We start from the raw sequence: 13976 nt of genomic DNA, 5'->3' as shown, positions 1-13976 counted from the left end.
TAGGCAAATAATAAAAACTCAAAAACAAGGGGCCAGGCTAGAATTTAATAACAGATGTACTATAGTTTTCTTCTGAAACAGTTTTTCTCTCTCCAGTTCCCCATTTCTATAATACTAAGGACAAACCATAACAAGACCAACTTATTTGCAAAATAAATTTTGGTCTTATTATATACTTGGCCTGATTATTTGTATCAAAAGCAATAAGTAATAGTGATTGACCATATAGATTCTTTTAAAGGTGGCTTTGCTGTCATTTTTTTTTTTTCATAAGGAATCGCAGATTAGACTTTGAAAAGCTTCTTGAGGCTAGGAAGCTAAGCCAAGAGTTTTCCATCATGCTGCGCCTGTAATACCAGTATGGATTGGGTGAACTCCTCTTTTCTCGAGGTGCCAACATTTCTTGAGGTTCCTGAGCCTGTCAGAAAGTGACATTCTTTACTTACCACAAGGTCAGGAACCTTGTAAGGGACCTGTGCAGACAAGGTACCAGAGCAGTCTTTCCAAAGGACTTTTTATTGGCTCTGTGAAGTCAACCTCAATTCCCTAAAGCCGTCTGGTCGTATCTGAAAACAGACCATTCTAGTCAAAGCCTTCGTCAAATAAGCAGTGGCTCTGATTGTGTCCTATTGCAGAAAAAAAACCCAAACAAACAGATTTTTATTGAACTTATGAAAGTAACTGTATTGCCATAAAGTAAGAATACTCATGAATAGTTTCAAAATTCTGGAGAAATCAGATGAAGAAGAAAGTAAATGTTTCAGTTTTGCTCACAAAACTCCTCTTTACTCAGTTGCTATAAGCTATACATAGCTCAAAAGAAATAAAAGCGTTTTTTTTTGACTCTAAAAAAAAAAATAAACCATAAAAGAATCAGCAATATTTCAAACAAAAATTCATAAAAAAATCATTTCAGTTCTTCATTAGTTCAATCCTGTGTAATTCTTATTCTGCTTCATGTTAGGTTAGCAGTTTTATGAGTTCAGGTGTGTGTGTGTGGTGGGGGGCGGTAATTTTTGAACTTCTGACCTCGTCCAACTTCATGATCCCAAAGTCACAAGCAGGGGTCTGTATTTCTGAGTACCTGTCAAAGTCTCTTTATCCTTTCTGTGAACCTTTTAAAAACAAAACCCTTTAGGATTATACTCGTTTGTAAAGACCTTTTAGAAGAATCATCAGAATAAATCAAATTACTGTGGACAAGACTCAAAGTGGCCATAGTTAAAGATGCAATTGAAAAGGAAATTTGGTTATTTCTGTGGCATACAACAATTTAACATAAAAATTATAATTATAACTGATAACTTATACTAAGACATATCAGAATTTTAGGAATCTCATACAATTTTGGAACACATATTAACAACACATTTATACGAATATAATTCAGGGAAAGTGAAACATCATTTCTTATTTGATGATGCTTCCCATATGATTATAACATACCATACAAAACTAATATGTCTTTCTTGGACTTCCAGGGGCCATTTTTTTTAGAATGTACAAAAGTTAGTTCCATGTCAAAAGCATTTAATTTTAGAATTTGAAATTTGATTGTGAGAAGTTTGTTAAATATCAAAGGTTTAAAGAACTTGATATTAAAATAAAAAAGGTTTAAAACATTTGGTCAATATAGGATCATAGGTGACTGTAAAGTAGTAATTATTCATTTAGCCAAAGTGATGATTAAAAGATTTTAAAAAGCAAAAACTTATATTCTTTGAGAGAGGACACTCAGTTTTCCAAACAAACAAAAGATCTAATAAAGATAGCATGAGACCAACAGAATCTGTCTCTCTCTTTCCCTGCAAATTTTTTTGCAATATACTCAAAATGTAAACAAAAATATTTTACTATCGCATATTAATACTACGTAGAAATCTTGCTCAAAAGAGAAAACCAAATTTTACAAATAATACAGCAGTGTATTATTAATGCTAAAGCTTATTTTAATAAAACCTTATGAACAGACCCATCCAATTTCAGTCAGCTTTGTTACCAAAAGCTTGTCCTCGCGGCCACATCAGAAGAATGAGGACAAGTGGTTGAGGAGAAGAAAGGAGAGATTTATTAATTTGCTGGCAAATGGGGAAAATGACAGACTCTTGTCTTAAAGTACCAATTTTCCTAAACATTAGCAGAAATACAGAGCTTTTAAAGGGAGGCCATTCAGCTTCAGGCAATTGCTGTTCAACTACAGTTGATGACTCTGATTTGTCTCATCTCTGGTGAAGATGCTGTCATGGCCTCTGCCAGACCTCCAGGACCCAGGCCAGATAGTTGTGCTGAGCCATCTCCTGTAGCACAAAGAACAAAGGACATCCCCAAGCATCCCAACCAGTGACCTTAGGCAGGGATGCAAGTTATAGTTCCCAAAGAAGGTGAGAAGGTTTTAAAGAGATAGAAAAGATTTTTGCCATTTTCCCCAGGCCATTCCCTCTGTTACATATTCCCCTCTGCCAATTTTACCCTTCCATATCTACGGGAGGAGGAGCTACTACTTGGTTACCTGACCACACAAGATATTTCCCTAGTAAACCTTTTATAACCTCTTATGATTTTTCACATTCTTTTACTTTCCCAACTTTCTATATCAGTTCAGATTTTTTCCTTCAATTTAAAACCTTTACATAACCTCTAAACTAGGCAAAGACTTTTTCTTTCACAGAAACCACATTCCCATGCCTTCCTTATAAACTTCCTTACCAAAAACACATCCTACTTTCCTCATACACTTTGCATATGGAAGTATTTCTCTTGTATCTAGTTTTAATCGCATATATTAATTGCAATGTTAACTCTTAGTAACCCTTGTTTTCAGTGGAAAGCCTAGTAAACAATTTCAATTGTTATCTACCAGAAGCAGAACTCAGAAGAAAGGAGAGGGCTTTGAACACAATGCCTGAAGCACTCACTGCCCTCTGTCCCCTATATGGTCAGTAGGCAGAGCTGGGCCAGGGAGGACAGGGTCCAGGTACTATAGACGTACATATACTCCCAGGACTCACATTAGTCATTTGTCTAGATTCCAGAACCTACAGGCTCAAAATTAAAGACATAAACTCACAGACAAATTAATCAACTACAAAAATAATTAGAGAAGCAACAGTTTTATGACCTTAAAATATGCATTAGAGGCAGTATAAACTTGTCTGACCAATAGGCCCAGGCAAAAATGCCTATATTAATTCTGAAGATATTTCTATTTTATTTTACCAACAATTTTAAAACTAGCTTTATTTATCAGAGATTACTAAAGTCATATAAACCTGACAAGCATTTAGCCTTATTTACTTAATTTATGAGTGTTCATTTATTTAGAATTCAATTTGGTATTTTATTATTTCTTATGAAAACTACCCAAAAATCTTGCTCAAAAGAGAAAGATATGGGCTGGGCACGGTAGCTCACACCTGTAATCCTAGCACTCTGGAAGGCCGAGGCAGGCGGATTGCTCGAGGTCAGGAGTTCGAAACCAGCCTGAGCAAGAGCGAGACTCTGTCTCTTCTATAAATAGAAAGAAATTAATTGGCCAACTAATATATCTAGAAAAAAATTAGCCGGGCATGATGGCGCATGCCCGTAGTCCCAGCTACTCCGGAGGCTGAGGCGGAAGGATTGCTTGAGGCTAAGAGTTTGAGGTTGCTGTGAGCTAGGCTGACACCACAGCACTCACTCTAGCCTGGGCAACAAAGTGAGACTCTGTCTCAAAAAAAAAAAAAGAAAAAAAGAGAAGGATATGTATATATGTATACATAAAAATATGGGCAAACACAAATAAAGATCTTATAGCTCTGATATTAAAATTTTAGCCATGAGTCACTTAAACTTCACTAGTTTAAAAGGACAGTCGTATTAAATTGTGTCTGTGAAAATAGAAAAGGTTAATCTGTTCCGCATAGCTGAGGCCCTCCATGAGTTTTAAAGAAAGCAGTGTATAAATTTATATTTAAAAGCACACAGAGAGTATTTAAGCTTTTTCAAGACTAAGTTTTGGCTGGGTGGGGTGGCTCACACCAGTAAGCTTTGGGAGGTCAAAGCAGGAGGATTACTTAAGGCCAAGAGCTAAAGACCAGCCTGGACAACATAGTGAGACCCCATCTCTATAAAAAAAACTAAATTTGGATGTGTTAGAGGAAGATTAAAAATGAATGCCAAAGTGACATAAAATCATAGGAATTTGCCATAGGTTTTTGCAAGGAGATCAATTTTATTTAGATAGCTAGCTTTTAATTTGGTCTGTTTTCCAACTGGACCACTGAGCTCAGACAGAGCCCATTAATAAACAGGGCCAACAAAGCATTTGTAGTTTCCAGGGCCTAATGTTTAAACATGTGAAAAGCAGGCACAGCTGGAAGGAAGAGCATTTAGATCCTTAAAAATCGAGGCTCCCACTTTTACACTGAATCCCAGGTTCCTCCAAGAGAGGAAAGCACCGGAAGACTGGGCTGTATAACACTCCCACGGTGCATCCCACTGTAGACCTTCCTCTAAGGCTGGTGGTAACCAAACACTAATTAGGCTATTTAGCATAGAGGTCTTAGCCCTCAGTGGTGGGCAATCCCACAGAATCCAAGTGTTCAAATCTTCCCTTTTAGCTAAATGCACAAAGAAATGAGTAGTCCCTTGCACTAACAATCATTCACTGCAACCACTGTCAGCCACCTCCCAAATTGCAGCCATCATTATGAAACTGGCCTTTACACAAATCAGTAACGGGGTGCAAAGCGAGAACTGTGGTAAAGACCTACGTAAAAATAACCATAATAAGTAGTCACTGTCCCTCTGTTTGCTTCTCTACGGTTTACACTTGGAAGCCACGTAGCTGGTTCATAAAGATTCTTAACTTTCTCCCCACAGCTCGTGTCCATAAAGATTCTTAACTTTTTCCATAGATAACATCACCTTTTTGAAACCCAAAGGTAGTTCTTAAGACATCTTCCAAGCCCCACATTCCAGTGGATTGATTGGCCCACCCAGACCAGCGGCCCATACCAAGAAACCAACTCAATTGGAACTGTGACCCCAGGGACTGTAACAACACAAGAACACGATTTCTACACCCCTATAATTTTGCCCCAATTAACAAACTTTATTGCTTAATCCCTTGCCTGCCAAACTATCCTTAAAAACCCTGTCTCCCAAATTCTCGAGGAGGCAGATTTGAGAAACTTTCTCCCATCTCCCTGCTCAGCACTCCACAGAATAAAAACTCGTTCTCCATTGCAACCCCGATGGTCTCAGTATATTGGCTCTTCTCTGTGCAGCGGGCAATACAACCTGGTTGGGCAGCAACAATTATTTTGAAATGTGAATTTCCAGCCATCACATTGAAGGAGCTCAGGAAATTTCACCCCAAAAATATGATTTATTGGTAAAAACAGTGTTTTGAATGAAAGGCCCTTAGAGATCAACAGGCATGGAAGGGGCTTTCCCTCTTCATTAGAAAACCAGAACCATCAAAAAGAACAATTGACTTCCCTCCCTGTTATCTCAATATGTTGCAGGAAAGACAATCAAGAATGTAACCAGACCTGGTCCACATCATTTTAAATATAATATCTTTCTTTTAGATTAATTTAATTTCTAAAGAGAATCATTTACAAGTCAATTATTTCCCCCATCCGTTCATTCTCCCAAGTATCTATTCATCCTCACTAGTAATCATTTATTACCACTCAGCAGAATTACCTAAATCCCTCATCTCCCCACCCCCTCTAAAATGAGAGTATATAAACTTCCGGACCCCACTGGGATATTGAGTAATCACTCTGTGATTCTCCCTGGGCACAAGGTAAATAAATCTCATTCTCTTATTAATCTGCCTTATTGCGAATGGATCTTTTAGTGAACCTTCCAGGGCAAAGGGGAAGTTTCCCTCACCATCATGATATACACAAAGATCACGTTCTCTCTCACAGTACAAAGTAATTCCTGGGACCAGGAAGCCAAAGAAATGAGGTAACAATGCAAAAGAGAAGAGAGGCTTTAGGAGAAACTTGTCCAGGACTCTTGAGATTCCATAAGGAAAACAGAAGACCCCTAGAAGGGGATGAGTGGTGCCTTCTCCTGTGTTCCTCAGGGTCTAAGGGCTTCTAGAAGTTTCCTCAAGATCTCCTTGTGTGGTATTGAAAATGATAAAAGGAAAGAGGAGCATAAGAGGAAGAAAATGGAAGAACAAGTCTTAGAAGAGCAAATTTAGGGAGATTTTAACATTTCTAAAAGGCCAATAAAATTTTTACGTTTTTCTCAGTAAAATCATGCCAACAAGAAAGGAAGTGAACAAAAGGACCAAACATTTAATTAAAAGAAGTTTCAGTCTACTGAAAAAAATAAAAAAATAAAAAACCCAGAAACAAGATCCAAAAGACAAAAAGCAAAAAGGTCCTTGTCTTTTCTACAAAACTTTTATAGCCTGAATATCAGATTTTAGTTAAGCTGACTCCTGATCATAAAGCTCTTTTAAAAAATACTTTAGAATCTCTTAACAGATTTCAGCCAGGACAAATAGCCAATAATCCCATATTTTAAACTTTTTTTTTCTTTTAAACCAAAGGAACCTTTTCAAGTCACTCACCAAAACAAATAAGTCTTAACCAAGTTATGCCTTAGCCAAAGATGAACTAGGCATCTCCAAAGAAGTGCAAAGCAGCACTCACAAGATCCAGAACCACCACAAAGAGTTCAAAAAAGGGAAAGTTTTGCTAGCTGCAAGTGGGGTACAACCCATATTTCTGTCTGGCCACATTCTCTAGGGTCCCAGTTTCTTAGCTGACTGTCTACCAAAGAGCCCAAAGGCTTGTCTGCCCCACAGACTAAAGAAATAGAAGCTGTTCATGGAAAGAAAAAGAATCATTAACAAATGGATACTCCTAAAAGTCAAGAGTCATGCAAATAATTTCCAAGGGTAGACTTATTCCAATAGTAACTCAATCCAATAGCCTCTTCATGGAAAGCCCAGGAGGTAATTTTCTAGGTTTAGGATAAAATTTAAAAGGTAATTTAAAAAAAAATTTTTAAAAATAATTTTTTTTGTTTGTTTCAGGCAGTCTGTACTTGGGTTTAAAAACAGTGCTTCATGCATTTACAATTAAGTTATCACAGAACTACAGGTAACTGATGCACACACAAAAGCTGAACCCAACTTACTAGCTGGATGCAGACCTCTCCTGGTCTCCCCAGCTGGGCAGTAATTAGTACCTCATGGGTTCGATCCATTGCCCAAAGGCAGCCACTGTCAGTTACTGCAACACAATGGAGGTAACAAAGAGTTTTAAGATCCACCGAGGCTGAACTACAGCCCAGAAATTAAGACAATGGAGGGTGAAGGCCATAAACACTGGAGAAGGGATCAAGAAGCACTTGTACTTCCTTTTATCTTTTCCATTAAAATGGCCCCATGAGTTAGTCAATAATAAAAAAAAAAAAAGTCAAAGTGTTCAATGCATTTGAAAAGGAAAGGGAGAGGTTAGCCCATGCCAGTGAGAACAACAATCAAAAATATCCATATTTTTGGTCATATCAGAAGGGATTGAGGGGAGCCACTAAAGGACATGCATGGATGCAAGTGCTCCAGTCTAAGTTCTGTTCTCCTCACCGGCCACAACTTCTTTAACAAAGCAACACAGATACAAAGAACATGGCAATGATGAGTCCTAGGCCAAATGAGGATTCTCACCTGGGACAAAGAGCAAAAGCTGACTTACTTCCTAGGACTGGAACTTAACACATCACAGTAGAAGCCCAGTACAGAGGCTGCTGCCAGCTCCAGCTAACTGTGAGGGAGACAAGACGACACCACCCATGTGCCATCCCTGGAAAGACAGGTGGTTTCAGTTCTAGCGGTGAGGGGGAATGTCTGTAGATCCCACGTGGGGACCATTCTGTGACGCCCATGGCACCTGCTCCTCTGCCTCCTACACAGTTAACAGTGCACACAGACTCTTTGTGACAAGTGCAGTTTGGTCCCACACTGCCATATTATGTGACTGCAGGACAACGCCATCCACTTCATGGTTCACTCAGCGCCTTGTGCCAAGGTAGTTGATGGAAAGCAGGACCACGTTGTGCAGCAAGAGGGACAGCTCAGCTTCTCACAAGGTGCAGGAAATCTGCAGCCATTCTTCCAGCCAAGTTTGACACCTGTCTTCAGGAATATGGGTAGAATTCAGGCCACGAAGATAACAAGCCGATTTGACTTCTTGAGCAGTTAGCTGAGCAACCCCCAGCTTTGCCAAAGCCCTGTCCAGGTGACGAATCACAGTGGTACGAGTCTTCAAATGATGTCTCAATAAGGGAGGGGGCAGATAGGGTGTGAGAAGCATGGCCCGGCTCAGGCTGTCATGTGCAAAGCCTGGAGTTGGTTCATGCCCAGAGGATGGTTACAGAAACACTTCCTTAGAGCCAAGATATACTACGCTGCATCTTGGTGCACATTTCTGATAGATGCCACTGGAGTCCTGCATCAGAAATTAGAGGGGTGACCCTTTCTAAATAACTCATGATTTCTGAGTGGGACTGCTTTCGGAGGGCATGGTAGGTATCTAAGAAATCAATTTGTTGTTTCGGGGTCCAGAAAAGCTGGATCAGTAGTTGCTGGGAAACAGGTACATTAGCAAGAAGACCAGCTAGTTGGCAAAGGGTGGAATGGAAATGATACCTATGAAAAGACACTTGGTGACGTCTTGGTGGAACTTTCAGGAAGATTGTGTACGGGACATAGAAGCGGATGAAATGACCCAAGAAATGATGGTATTTCCCATTAATCACTTTTGTCTTGGTCACCACATAAGAGATCAAGCTCTTCACATCTTCCTTTGGAGAAAGGTGAAGCTTTGAAGACCCTGGAGAGAGCACCATCTTCACAGCAGGAGGGGTCGAAAGAAGGCGGGAGCTCTGTAAAATAATTTTAAAGAGATTTACTCTGAACCAAATTTGAGGACCGTGACCTGGAGCCACACCCTAGAAGCCTTGAGCAAGTGGATTAGCTGTGGCTGGGTTACAGTCTGGTTTTATACATTTCAGGGAGACAAGGGTTACAGGTAAAAGTCATAAATCAATACGTGAGAGGCATACATTGGTTTGGCCTGAAAAGGTGGGCATCTCAAAGGGGGGGTGGCTTATATTTTATAGGTGGGTTTAAAGATTCTTTGGCTGGTAACCAGTTAAAGATATGAAGCTTTGTCTAAAGGCTTGGAATGTTTCAACATAAGTAGCTGTTTATCAGAGATAAACCACCAGTCATAGATTTTTTTGTGTAAATTGAGGACCTTCAGGTTTGTCTTGCATACCCTTAGGCCTATTGATGGGTTACAAAGGATGTCCCCAAGAAGGGAGGGAGCATGATGAGGCATGTCTGACTTCACTCCTCCTGGCAGACAATTTAGTTTTAGGATATTCCTTTGACCATAAGAGGGTCCATTCAGTCAGCCGGTGGGGGGTGGGTGCGCCTTAAAATTTTATTTCAGTTCACACCTCCTTAAATTATTTTACAGAGTTTGTCTTTTTTTCTGTTGACAGTGCTCACATGAATCAGGGCTTTAGAAGCAGAATCAGGACTGCTTGATAGGGTCTGTTTGCACAGATAAGGGGGTGGTTTTGTGAGAGAAAGAGTGTGTGTGCGTTTGAAAATTCCTGCGTGTTATGAGCTCAGTAAATTATCATTGTTTCTACAAATTGATTAAGATTACAAGAATGTAGAGCCATATTTAGCTATATGAACTTGTAAGTGTGCATGTCTTTTAAAAAGAGTTGATCTTGTGAATTCTTGTAATGCTACAAATTGTATGGACATAATATGTTAGCTTAAATTGTAATTACCAGATGTTTAGTCAATATTAGACTGAATTAATACATAAACTTTGGATCTATGGGCAATTTCTAAGTAAGAAAAAGGTGCAAATATTGGTTATAAATATAGTTTTAATTACTCTTGCTACTTATTTTATATATAAATGACTATACCTTAACAGGATATGCAAATGTCTTTTAGTTGTTGGTGCCCAACCAGGTTGTATTACCCACTGCACAGAGAAGAGCACTAAGTGGAGAGATAGGAGGAATTTCCCAAATCTGTCTCCCTGAGAATTTGGGAGGCAGAGTTTTTAAAGATAGTTTGGTGGGCAAAGAATTAGGCAATTGGGTTTGCTAATTGGTTAGGTTTGGGGCAAAATTATAGAGGTATAGAAATCATCTTCTCGCGTTGAGTCAGTTCCTCGGTTGGGGTCACAATTCCAGTTGAGTCAGTGTCTTGGTGTAGGCCACTGGTCCGAGTGGGTCAGCCAGTCCCCTGGAATGCGGGACCTGGAAGGTATCCCAGAAGCTACCTTTAGCTTTCGAAAAGGTGATGTTATCTAGAGTTAAGAATCTTTTTTGACCACCAGCTATGTGACTCCAGAGTAGCAATTATAGAGAAGCAAATGGGGACAATGGTTGATTATTATCTTTATTTTTAGCTAGGCCTGTGCCTTTACAGAGTTTTAGGCCTTTACCCTAGCTCTCACCTTGCACCCCTTTATTGATTTGTAAAGGGTGGTTTCACAGTGATGCAATATATATGCTTACTTTTGTACCTTAAAATTTGTTAAAGTGACATAAAATGTGTATGTGAAAAATTAGCTGGATTTTTTTTTTTTGCTTCCTATCTTCTAGTCTTTCATGCTTGGAAAAATAAAAGCTGCTTACTTTACTAAGGGAAGTAGTTTATATAAATTTTTGAGATGATATTAGGTATAATAATTTTGGAGAAATATAAGTATGTATCCAAGATAGCAAATATAGCTTGTTTGCTTTTTAAGGAAATTGTTACAGTTTATTAGAATGGTGCCTTGAATTATATATATATATATATACACACCTATATACATCTACACATTGTTTTATTTTATATGCTGATAAGGTTAAACAGTTTAATTAGAATAATCTATTTTCAACAGTATGGAAATTTCTCAAAGAAATAAAAGTAGATCTACCATTCTGTCCAGCAATCCCACTACTGGATATCTACCCAAAGTAAAAGAAGCCATATATAAAGAAAGACACCTGAAATTGTATGTTTATCACACTACAAGTCACAATTGCAAAGATATAGAATCAACCTAAATGCCCATCAACCAATAAATGGGTAAAGAAAATATGGTATATATATTCTATGGAATGCTACTCAGCTATAAAAAAGAATGAAAAAATGTCTTTTGTAGCAACTTAGGTAGAACTGGAGGCCATTATCCTAAGTGAAGTAACTTAAGAATGGAAAACCGAATACTATATGTTCTTATGTATAAGCGGGAGCTAAGCTATGAGTACAGAAGGACCTAAAGAGCAGAATTATGGACATTGAAGACTCAGAATGGGGGAGGGTTAGGGAAGAAACACTACCTATTGGGTGCAATCCATACTATTTAGGTGATGAGTACACTAAAATACCAGATATCACTATGTAATCATTTATGTAATCAAAAACCACTTGTACCCCAAATCTCTTGAAATTAAAAAAAATCTATTTTCATAGTTACATATTTGTATATGTCTAAATACATACATATAAAGGCATATTAAGATTAATTTGAAAGGTTAAAAATATAATTTTCAGGCAAATTCTAAATGTAAAAATTCTCAGGAAGGTAAAGTTTGCCTTAGTTTGTAATGCTTACATGAGTTTGAAGTTAACAATGATCTGTAAAAAATGTATTACTTGCAAAGTTGGCTCAATATGAATGGATTCATTCAAAAAAAAGAAAAGATTTGTGAACCTTCTACTGCAAATTATTATATGGATGATTGTCAGTTTGAACTGCTATAGTAAAATATCAGACTTGGGTGGGGGCGGAGCTTCAAAAACATTTATTTCTCACAGTTCTGGAGATTGGGAAGGCCAAGATCAAGGTGCTGGCAGATTCAGTGTTTGGCGAGGGCCCTCTTGGTTTGCAGATAACTGCCTTCTCTCTGTTTCCTCATGTGCCAGGGGGAGATCATCTCTCTTGTGACTCTTCTTATAAGGGCATTGACCCCATGGTGAGTACTCTGCTCTCATGACCTAATTATTAATATGTTCCAGAGATCTCCAAATACCATTGCATTGGAGATTAGGGCTTAAACATCTGAATATTGAGGGAACACAAACATCCAGCCCATAGAAATGATATATATATATATGTGTGTGTATATATATGTGTACACACACACACACACACATAGAGAACCATGCATGCAAAATGTAAAATTAGGATTTGGACTTTCTTTAAAAAAAATGATATTATTCTGTGTCCAAATAACAGATATTCCTTTTCATCACCAAAATATTCTGTTCAATCCCCAAACTTTTTGAAATATTTTGACAGAAACATATGGCAGAAAAATTTAAGCTTTTTGCTGAAAAAAGGTTAAATTTCTAATAATCATTGTTACCTTTTCTTGTAAGTTTAAAAAATATCGCTTACAACTATATTTTGCCTTTGAATTTATTGACCTGTTTCTACCTTGTTTCCTTTGATAGCCCTTCTTGATTTTTAACTTTCCAAAATAAAATCACCAAATCAGAACAATCAAACTGTTAAGGTTTCTTTTAAACAAAATTTATCTTTGGATTTCATGGTATGATCGCTAGGTAGCACAAAATTTGACTCCCTTGCCTTACAAAAGAAAAGGTACTAGAAAAAAAATTAGGATCCTTTGTAGGAGCTTGCCTTTGTAATCAAACTTTTTTTGAAGTTGAGCTTTGGAAAGATTTAAGGAACGATAGTGTATATTTGGAGACTGTTTCACTTTTTTCAGTTCTTACAAGAAAAGCTCACTACGTTAGCTTACTCCAAGCACCACCCCCCTTGCCCTTATCTGATCATCTCTACATAGCAAATTTCATCTCCTGGGGCTGTACCACTCTTGATAAATGGTCCAACACTTTTCTGTACTATTTTATAACCCCATTGGAGCATTTTGCCTGAAAACAGATAATTGGATGGCGCTTAATGTTTGCTATTAAATTTACAGTGTAAAAATCTATTGGCCACTACTCACAAATTGGACATTAGTCTGTTATCTCGCTGCACTGATACTTGCATTCAGAATAGTCTCTGATATCATCCAGGATTTATCTTGGACCATGAATTTCTCCTCTTAGAAAAAGAGATCTCTAGATAATTTAATTTAACACATTAGCTACCATATGAGTTGTATTTAACTCACATTAGTTGGAGGCCCAGGGCCTTGTGAAGCATATGTAACTCAGATGTCTCTTTACCTTGGGAGCCATTTGATGCACAGGCAACTCACGCTGCCATGCTGTAGCATACATGTCACATGATCAGTGGCCTCCTGGGTAAAACCCTAGAGTTTGTTGATGAAAATCTTTTATATATATATATATATATATATATATATATATATATATATATATAATGCACATTATGGGGGTACAAGTGTTAAGGTTACATATATTGCCCATGCCCCCCTCCCTCCTCGAGTAAGAGCTTCAAGAGTGTTCATCCCCCAAACGTTGCACATCTTACTCATTGTGGTTGTATATGCCCCCTCCCCCCTCCCACCTGCCTGACCCCCTATAAATGTTATTCCTATATGTCCACTTAGGTGTTGATCTGTTAATAGCAATTTGCTGGTGAGTACATGTGGTGCTGGTTTTTCCATTCTTGAGATACTTCACTTAGTAGAATGGGTTCCAGCTTTATCCAGGAATATACAAGAGGTGCTATATCACCATTGTTTCTTAAAGCTGAGCAGTACTCCATGGTATACATATACCACATTTTATTAATCCACTCATGAATTGATGGGCACTCGGGTTGTTTCCACAGCTTTGCAATTGTGAATTGTGCTGCTATAAACATTCAAGTGCAGGTGTCTTTTTCATAAAGTGACTTTTGATCTTTTGGGTAGATGCTTAGTAGTGGAATTGCTGGATCAAATGGTAGATCTACTTGTATCACTTTGGGGTATCTCCATATTGCTTTCCACAGAGGTTG

The 13976-nt window shown here is 38.1% G+C and overlaps 1 pseudogene; it reads right to left on the bottom strand.

Moving 5' to 3' along the window:
* Positions 1–8021: 8021 nt before the first annotated feature.
* Positions 8022–8692, bottom strand: LOC105885154 (LETM1 domain-containing protein 1 pseudogene; annotated as a pseudogene).
* Positions 8693–13976: the final 5284 nt, after the last annotated feature.

Source organism: Microcebus murinus, chromosome 4 (assembly GCF_040939455.1).
Source record: "Microcebus murinus isolate Inina chromosome 4, M.murinus_Inina_mat1.0, whole genome shotgun sequence".
Classification (NCBI taxonomy): Eukaryota; Metazoa; Chordata; class Mammalia; order Primates; family Cheirogaleidae; genus Microcebus; species Microcebus murinus.
Note: the sequence above shows the minus strand (reverse complement) of the source record. Positions and strands in the feature narration are given on the sequence as shown.